Consider the following 9411-nt stretch of genomic DNA (forward strand, 5'->3'; position numbering starts at 1 on the left):
AATTTTAAATATGACTTTAGTCTTGCGTACGAAAATGATAGAAATAGATAGAAATGATAGATCTTTTGTATGATGTGAAGTGAGGTAAATGCGAACGAAAAGTTTTCACGTTTGTTTAATTTAAAAGAGCTTCGTAGTCAATTAAAGATTCAAAAATACGAAGCGTAATTCGTTGAGTCAGAATAAAAGTAATTAACAGAGTTCATTTCAAGAGCTAGCCAGTAACGGCACGTTTTTTCATTAATATGGTAATCCCATTTGGGGCGTACAGTTGAACAACGCATCTTGTCACGTTTAAGTTTTTCTTTTCGTATCATTGTGTTAATTATAATAGATATTTCAATTTTATTGTCTTATGTCTTTTTAGTACTTACTGATTCTATACGCCTGATTTTTGTATGGTATATGTCACGTAAATTTTGTAATACGAGGAGAAAATATAATTCTCGTTTTCACGTTCCATAGCCATTGAAATTTGCCAGGAAACCTTTAATGTTTACTTTTACTTCTGCTTCCTTAATGGTGCCTTTTTGACGCTTATAGTTCTGACCATGTTAAGACTACAAGATAGTTATCATTATGCTACTTGTTCAAGGAGTTTTTACACTTTAGCTGCCATTAAATTTAAGAAAAAAGAAGAAATTTAAACTTTTGAATTTAGTAATGTCGGATCAGTTTTCTATGTCTTTTTGTTATTTATGTTCTACATTTTTTTGCAAACAAGGGTTTTTTATTTAAATCCCTGTACATTTTGCTCCTTCGAGCCGGACACCCTACAGTGAGGCTACACATTATGAATTAATCTTCCTTAAATCTCTATCAGTCGCCATATTTGAATTCACTCTCTTCTAAAGCGCAATCAATCCATACTTACTCCAATCTTCCTTTTATCTTTGTAGTTTATTCAATCTCATTACTTTCATTATACTTTCGAACAGGAGACAGTCATGTACAGGCAATTCTAAGATATACACTACATGCACATATTCAATTTTGTGTACCGATTTATCTCTAATACAAATTTCAAATGCAGCTGCTAATAATTTATTACACAACCTTTTCGTTTTCCCAAATTGAATTGAATGTAATAAAATATAGTGCAAACCCAAAATAAGGATCGTGAGTTATGATTTTACCGAATCCCTGCGTAATGGTCGATCAATCTTGACATATTAGGATGGCCTTTGGGCGAAAACAAACGTTGCCTTATGAGGTAACGATAAATTGTTTGTTGTTTCCAATTACCTTTGGATCTATCTAGATTATTTTAGATACGATATTGGTCATAACATAGTTAATTTAACAGTGGTGATCCAGACCATCGAATTTGGTAACCTAATTTCAGTTCAAAACCGTCGAATCTTTTGGACAATGGGAACCTATAAATAATTGAAATAGAAAACAAAACAGACGTGGTAACAATAGGTTTTTCAGCTTTTCGTCTATATCAGTGGTTCCCAAACTTATTTTGTCTACTGCCCACTTTGAAAATAAATATTTTTTTAGCGCCCCCAAATTCTCACGTATTTAAAAACCACTATAACTTCAAATTAAATTAATTAATTATTGTGACCTATATATGTATACTAACGGAGAATTCTAAACGAAACTTTTACTATAACCCGCAACTTGAGACCTGCAGCGCCCACAAGTGGGCGTTATCGACCACTTTGGGAAAGACTGGTCTATATGTAATATTGGTTTAGGCATTATTTATGATTCTTTTTTAATTTCTTATTAATTATGAGAAAAGCTATTTAAGTAATTTTTACCAACAGCATAAAAATCAGTCGAAAATATAAATAGACTTTTATTAAAATTATTTTAAAAATACATTTGAAATCGTAGCAAAGCGTTAGTAAATTCTTGAATTAATATTATAAGTCCGGCTATTCATTAACTACTAACTAATGTGAAATGTTTTTATATCGATCAAATGGAACTTTGTTTTTAATTTAATTTACGTATCTGATCATAAAATACTGTTGTCTAAAAATATAACTAGATGGCGATAGAAGCGCTTTAGATCGCGGTGGTAAGATATCCAGATTTAAAAAAAAAAGTCGTACTAATGCGTGTGAGGTATACAAATTAAGTTGTAAATACAAAATCTAGTCGGATTTGTTGATAGGCTATTTCTTACATAAAGGAATGAACGCGTATATCAGCAAAAACAAGAAAACCGTTTCACAAACGAATTTTGTGATAATTTATTGTTCAACCTTTCTGCTTATTACTTATTCTACGATGTTTTCTTGGATTTGGCAGAAATAATACGAATATTGTTAATACATACATACATACATCATCAGCTCACTAATTGTCCCCACCGAGGGGCTCGGAGCCTACCTTAAGTGAGGGGTTATTAGGCCATAGTCAACCACGCTGGCCAAGTGCGGGTTGGTTGACTTCAAACATATCTTTAAATTTCTTCTCAGACATGTGCAGGTTGCATCACGATGTTTTCCTTCACCGTAAGAACGTCGGATAACTGTACATGTGTAAATCGGAAATCGAAAAACACATTGGTACATTGCGGGATTTGAACCCAGGACCTGCAGATTGCAAATTAAGTGCTTGACCACTGAGCCACCGAAACTCCTGTTGTTAATACATCGAATAGAATACTAGAAAATCATAAATAAAATAATACAACGGCTTTTAGGTTTTGATATGTTAAAACAACACTTACTATAAGATAGTGTTACTTTGAAGATCGATTGAACAGAAATAATCATTTTACTTGAATCATTTTTAAAACCTTAATAAAATAGCAAGATCCCAACAAAAGCCCTTGTTACGCGGTAATCTCGTGCGATCTCCTAGTTGTCACACTGAGCTTCCGCGTCTGACAACACTGAACTAATACTTTACGCTCTACAATTTTATTAATATAAATGGATATTTTTCTTACATTTATTTTTAAAAAAACTAGCTATCGCCCGCGACTACTTCCGCGCGGAACTACAAACAAACTTAATTAGTAGCCTATGTGTACTTCCACATAATGCCTTCTACATCTATGCCAAATTTCACGGAGACAATGCAGCCGTTCTGGAGATACCTTCAAACAAACATCCATCCATCCATTAAAACATTTGGATTTATAATATTGGTTCGCTATGTTATGTATCCGTTCCATTGCGAACTTCTGTAGCCTAAAATATATGAATATATTATTTTATGTTGCAAATAAAATATTCTTAACATAATCCTACAATCGAGCGTTATAAAAACATAGAGAGGACATGGTTTTGTTTACAGATACATTACTACAAGACGTGATCAAAATATACAGTGTTGTATTAGATGAATCTCGTTTAATGTTCAAGAAAGATTTATCGTTGACTCTCCGGAAGAATGAAAGAAAAATTTCACGCCCGTTTTCCTACAAGAGAACAGCGCTTTGTTACTCGCCTTTTCGTAGCAACTGTATAGTGAATTTTCAACGTTTTTTGCATCGCAGTTTTAACAAGAAATATATTAAATTACTTCTTGGTATTTGTTGAGTGCACTGAGCGAGCACATAGTGTAATTATCAAGTTAATTAAATTATTTAAATGCAATTTTAATCAAATTAAATAGACTGGAACGAAATTTCAAGGGAAAAACGTATACCATAAAGAAGCATATTTCTAATGTTGTTTCCCGCTTTCCAATTAACTAGAGAAAGATAAGTTATATTAATAAATTCACCTAAATTATTGTAACATTATAAAATTTTCTTTAACCCAACAATTGGAACGAGTAAGCTAATGATGTATACTTTGAAAAGAAAGGCAGTATTTTTTCAGGGCGAAAGCACATATTTACTTACTTACATGCGTTGTTAGACTTTTTTTTATGTAATAAATATTAGCAGATTTTTTGTAAATTTACTAATATTTCTTTTACCATTCCAACTAAGCTCTATGCTTGTGCTAGGATATGGTTTACGACAATAGTCGAATGGCGGGATTCGAACCCCCGACCTCGTGATCGAAAATCCGTATCCTTAACCGCTTAAATTACTGTAATAGACTGTCTTTTGTCATTTTTACCGTAGGCTTCCGAGACCAAAACCGCTGTATAAAATATATTATTATATTTGTTTAATACAGATCTTTGTTCTCAGAAACAAACGGCAAGTGGCGTTATTTTGCTGATAATTTGATTGTAATAAAAAGTTACATAAAACTGTTCTTTTCACTACCAATATTAATCTAAGCGTTGTTAAAAATGTTACGTTTTGTAACCACTAAACTTTTGATCTTTGTCGCAGTCACAAATTATTTAGATTTTAACATTTATATTTTTGTTCTTATTGTACTCTAAAAACGTTTCTACCAAAGTTCGGTTTTATTTTCTCTTGTACCAACACTATAAATGTAGCATGTTGTATTTATCTGTAGAAAATAAAAGAACTACGAACATAGTGGCTCTTAAAAAGCGCTGTCAAAACATACTTCGACCCAGACTGTTATTTTAGTAATGTTTTAAGACCTAAATATAAATGGTTGTGGACATTGTATTATAGCTTTTATGAAGCATTTTGAAGACACGAACATAAGACTAGATTAAATATGAAACGCTTTTTTTGTTATACAATTAAATAAATGTGCAAATGGGTATATTATTATTATGAATGAAATTTTCTGAAAAAAATTAATGAAAGTCATTGACAGCCGTTTAAACACACAATGATATAGGCAGAACTTTCTTAATTACCAAAGGGAGTAGCTCTTAAGGATAAAAGTTTTAATCCTGGGTTAGTACAACGATTACACACTGCTTAATTCCGCCCAAAGCCGGTATAAAGCAGTGTAAGCTGGTATAATTTGCGAGTTGTCACAACCCGCCTCGCCGGCTTGGCCAAGTTGGAAACATTTGTTGCAGGATCATCTTGATTAATTGGAACACTTTTCGCTTTACATTATTCCAATGTTTATATTAAACTATGAATTATTAACGAGGCGATAAAGTTGTGGAATCTATACTTATCATAGCCTTTTTTATTTTAATTCGCCTGTGACTCCGTTTGCCGAATTAAAAAATACACTTAACCTTATTAACCTATTTGTTCTCACAGACTTTTAGCGATATCCGTGCAGCCGTTCCGGAGATACCTTCAAAAACATTCGCATTTATAACATTAGAAAGATTACCCAAAGGAAAAATGTTGGCAACTTTTAGAATAATAAAAATAATAAAACAACCTTCATAACCATAGAATAAGTAGAATTGGGATAGTAGAAGTAAGTCAAATAAAAAGTCTTAACGACTTATACGTATGATCTATAGATCACTTGAAAAAAAATCTAGGCTTCCAAATACTCGACGCCCTTTTACTTAGACCCAATCTCTATTGTATCCATGCGTGCTATCGTTGACTCGTCAATGAGAGTCGTCTATTCTGTTAGTACAGGTATAGCGACCACGTATGTCAACTGTATAGATTTACTGCATCATCAACACGTTGCATACAACCGATTTGGGTGACGACAGATCGACAGGTTAGCGAAGCTCTGTGTCATTGTATTGCGTAAGTCAACTAAAATCGCCGAATTTCGAAGCCTTAAGATCCCATTGTCTACTTGTCTCAATAGTAAATTGAAATATTACAATAGAAATATAATTTCTGTCGTGTGTATCATCTTTTTTCACTTTAAAAAACTGGTGAAATAGAATGTACGGAGTACCGGAGAGAACAATTACAAGCATCGGTTTCGAGAGTTGAGAACGGTACGTGTGTTAATTAATATGCTAATCCCGCTGCCAGCATTCCATCGAATGCGGAGCTGTTAACAAAAAAAATTCGAACAATAAAATTACTACTGCGACTTAAATTGGACATTTCCATTTTTGTGTGCTTTTGAATTTTTGGTAAAGTTTGTTGTTGGATCGATGTCATTATTTGATAGAGGAAGTTTTCATTGGGATATTTTAATTTAATTATAGTTGATTTTAATCTTATTCTTACTAATATTATATAATAAATGCGAATGTTTAGATGGATGGATGTTTGAAGGTATCTGGATCAGGCTCAATGGATCTGGAAGAACACATAGACTACTAATTAAGTTTTTTTTTTAAATTCCGCGCGGATGGAGTCACGGGCGACAGCTACTATTTAAATAGTTTTAGGAAAACTACATAAAATTTCTCATTAATTGACGCAGACATGGCCTGATCACCCTTAATTTAGGGTAGGCTCCGAGTCCCTCGGTGGGGACGTATAGTGAGCTGATGATGATGTCAGAGATAGACTAAAAACTTTTACAGTTATTGCACTACGTAATATTAAATAATACAAGAACACATATTTTGGAAAACTTTAAAATATACTGAAATTGTGGTTGTTGTATAATACATAATGTTTATATATTTCAACTACAACGTTATTTTCACGACTCCGAATATTTCAAGACACATTTTTGTGTCACTGAGACAATTATAATGTTCAGCATTTTATTAAGGGCGTGTAAAATGCCACTTCAAGTGGAGCACAGTAGTCTTGGCAAACGCTGTCATAATATAGTTCTTGGCAGACAATACATGTGACGTCACAGTTCGACAATATACAGGAAATGCGCGAGCAACTTTCTTATTTACGTATTATCCGACGATTGACTTACTATGGGTTTCTGAGACTAAAATTCCCGTTAAAAAGATATTGGTATCTCTGTTTTTTCAAAAGGATGAAGATATATTTAATACTGAGATTTAGGTCTCAGAAACCTCTTGGTATTGTTGGCATTATTGTTATAACAAACAATAATCTTTGGTCTGTATTCGTATGATTATCTGAACTGCATTAAGGGTTTATTACATAGATTTATAGTATTATATAATCAGAAAACAAAACAATTACCATATTCAAATTTAAAAAAAAATTGTTCGATTTTGGTTCTAATAAATTAATGTGTTCTAAAAATTTTTAAAAATAAGTGAAGATCGTAATCCAATCATACGTTTTTCATTTTGAATTCGTTGCGCGTCACTGCGGCATTCACTTGTCAAATTATAAAATACAAAATCAAGTAGCATGTGATACATATCTTTAATTTTGTCCAGTAATAAAATCTCATGTAATGAAGTCGGGTTCATCGCAGAGACGATGTGAATAAAGGTAAGTGCGATTAGAAACGGCTGGCTATATCGATTACTTCGTGTCAGCATTGCCGACGATCCTATCTAGTAATTACGACTAAGGCGATTAGCAGTCAGCATATCTTCTGCTTTAAACATAGCATCTAGCCCGATGTTATTAAATCTGTATTTATGTTTGAATTTTATAACATCGTATATCATTTGTAACATAGGTTTAGTGGACGACTAAATGCAAAAATTTAATTGGACTGTTGATATTGTAATTTTTGTTAAACCATAAAAAACCCTGACTGATCGGTGGCGTCTGAGACCAAAATCCATGAATAACTCTTACTATCAACAAAACCGAGATAACAATATGTTTTATGCAGGGATTTTGGATGGAAACCAAATTTTATTCGAATACCTCACACATGAAATTAAATCAAATAGTTTGGGTAACAGAAGATCACAATGAAACGTATATATCTACGTAGAATTACTTATTTATATTTAGTCACCCATTACTAAGGGTAGTCTCTAACTTGGGCCGCGGACGAGAGTGAAAGCGTGCCCGTGGCCCCGTCCCGATGCGTTGGATGAACAGAGAGGTTTAGTGGGTATGCCTCCGAAATGGAGGAGAATCCCCAGAACTACCGCGTCCCCCCGGGGGCGTGGAGTATGCATAAAGCATTCCTCTCTGGAAAAAAGGCTCCGATCACCTCGGTGGGGACGTTCAGTGAGTTGATGATGATGATGATAATGATTTAGTTCAATATCCGTATTAATTCAACCCATATTAATTTGTTCATATTCAATTTCCCGTATGCATACATGTTTGTACAGATTGTTTGGGACGGACGTGAAATTATAAACACAATGAATCACCTGTCATATTCACTGTACTTGCTCGATTTAGCTATACAGATAAACCAGGCCACACCTCACGTGAAATTGTTAATAATAACGTAGCATTTCACTTAACTAGTTGACGTAACTTAGTAGTAAACAATTGAAATCCTATAAGTAACCTCATGTGATCATTTGAAAGAATATGAAGCGTTGGTAAATTACTAATTAAATTCTGTAGTCATTACCGAATTTTATTTATAAATAAGAAATAAAAGGACAATTTTTTATCCAATATACTTTTACGAATAAAACCGTGTTATATATTATGGTATCTATTACTTATACTTATGCTATTTAACGAAGTATATAAAAAATTGTAAATCATAAGTAATTACATGTAGCGTATAAAATTGAAGAAATAAAAAAATCATGAATAATTATTTTAGTAATATACAAAAAATAACATTCGATACTTTGATCTGGAACGATTTGATTTTATAGGAGTATCAACTAAATTAGATTTATCCAAATAAGTTCTCCCCTAAGAAGGGAAAATGGAAAACTACGAAAATAAAAAGATCTTTAATGTTGTGTAATGTACGAGTATAAGTTTAAAGCTTATAAAAGTACAAAACTGACAACTACGTTTCTTAGAACCCCGCTTTAATAGATTTAAAAGTCTATTTATAATTCCAATTGTTTATTAAAGAAATGTTACACATTATAAAAACATTATTCAAATTAACTTATTTGATAAATAAAAAAAGTAATTTAAATAATATTAAGCAAAACGTTGAGTAAAATACATATTTTTAAGTTCCTTATATATTTAATAGTTTGAAAACTTACCGATATCAAAAACCACAAACTAAAGGTGGTCGTAACATCACTCGGTCATAAAAAATCTGTTAATTTCACAATACACCATTAATTTACATTTTGCGACGTTTTTAAATGCTATTAATGCTTTTAAACAACCATCCTTATTTACTTCGACTCCTAGATAACACAATGTATCGCTTCAAATTAAATTAATAATAGAAACACGTTTATTCGAAAATTATGAAAATTGTTCCCGCAGTCGAGATAACGTCGATCGCTTTCACGAAGTCGGATCGTACGTGCTCACTCCACAACGGTTGGAGAAAGACTGAAGCGGCCATACCACTTTATACTCACACTCTATCGAAAATTCCGTAGCGTATTGTATTAAGCCTTTTTATTCGACGTCAATTGTTTTGCTTGCAATTTTTTTATTATAAAAAGCTGGGCATTTTTCCTTTTAGTAGCGCCATAATTTCGTGTTATTAGAAAAACTATATTTAGTGAGTTGTAGCGCGGCGTAGCATTGTCGTAGTGTCGTAGATGCTCTACAAAATGGAACTACTATTTGGTCAAGGTTGTAGGAGCTTTCTAGATATTTTCAATGGCCAATTATGGCTATGAACAACTGATCGTAGAGTGGTTGTATTTATCAGGCTGACCCTTATG

The 9411-nt window shown here is 32.7% G+C and overlaps 1 protein-coding gene across 1 annotated transcript in view; it reads right to left on the reverse strand.

Moving 5' to 3' along the window:
• The window catches only part of LOC106118585 (uncharacterized), a 50435-nt gene extending 41384 nt beyond the window's left edge, over positions 1-9051 (reverse strand). Inside the window, exon 1 of the mRNA XM_013313252.1 lies at positions 8770-9051. The gene's annotated coding sequence lies outside the window, so the exon portion shown is untranslated. The remainder of the gene's footprint in view (positions 1-8769) is intronic.
• Positions 9052-9411: the final 360 nt, after the last annotated feature.

Source organism: Papilio xuthus, unplaced genomic scaffold (assembly GCF_000836235.2).
Source record: "Papilio xuthus unplaced genomic scaffold, Pxut_1.1 DF827570.1, whole genome shotgun sequence".
Classification (NCBI taxonomy): domain Eukaryota; kingdom Metazoa; phylum Arthropoda; class Insecta; order Lepidoptera; family Papilionidae; genus Papilio; species Papilio xuthus.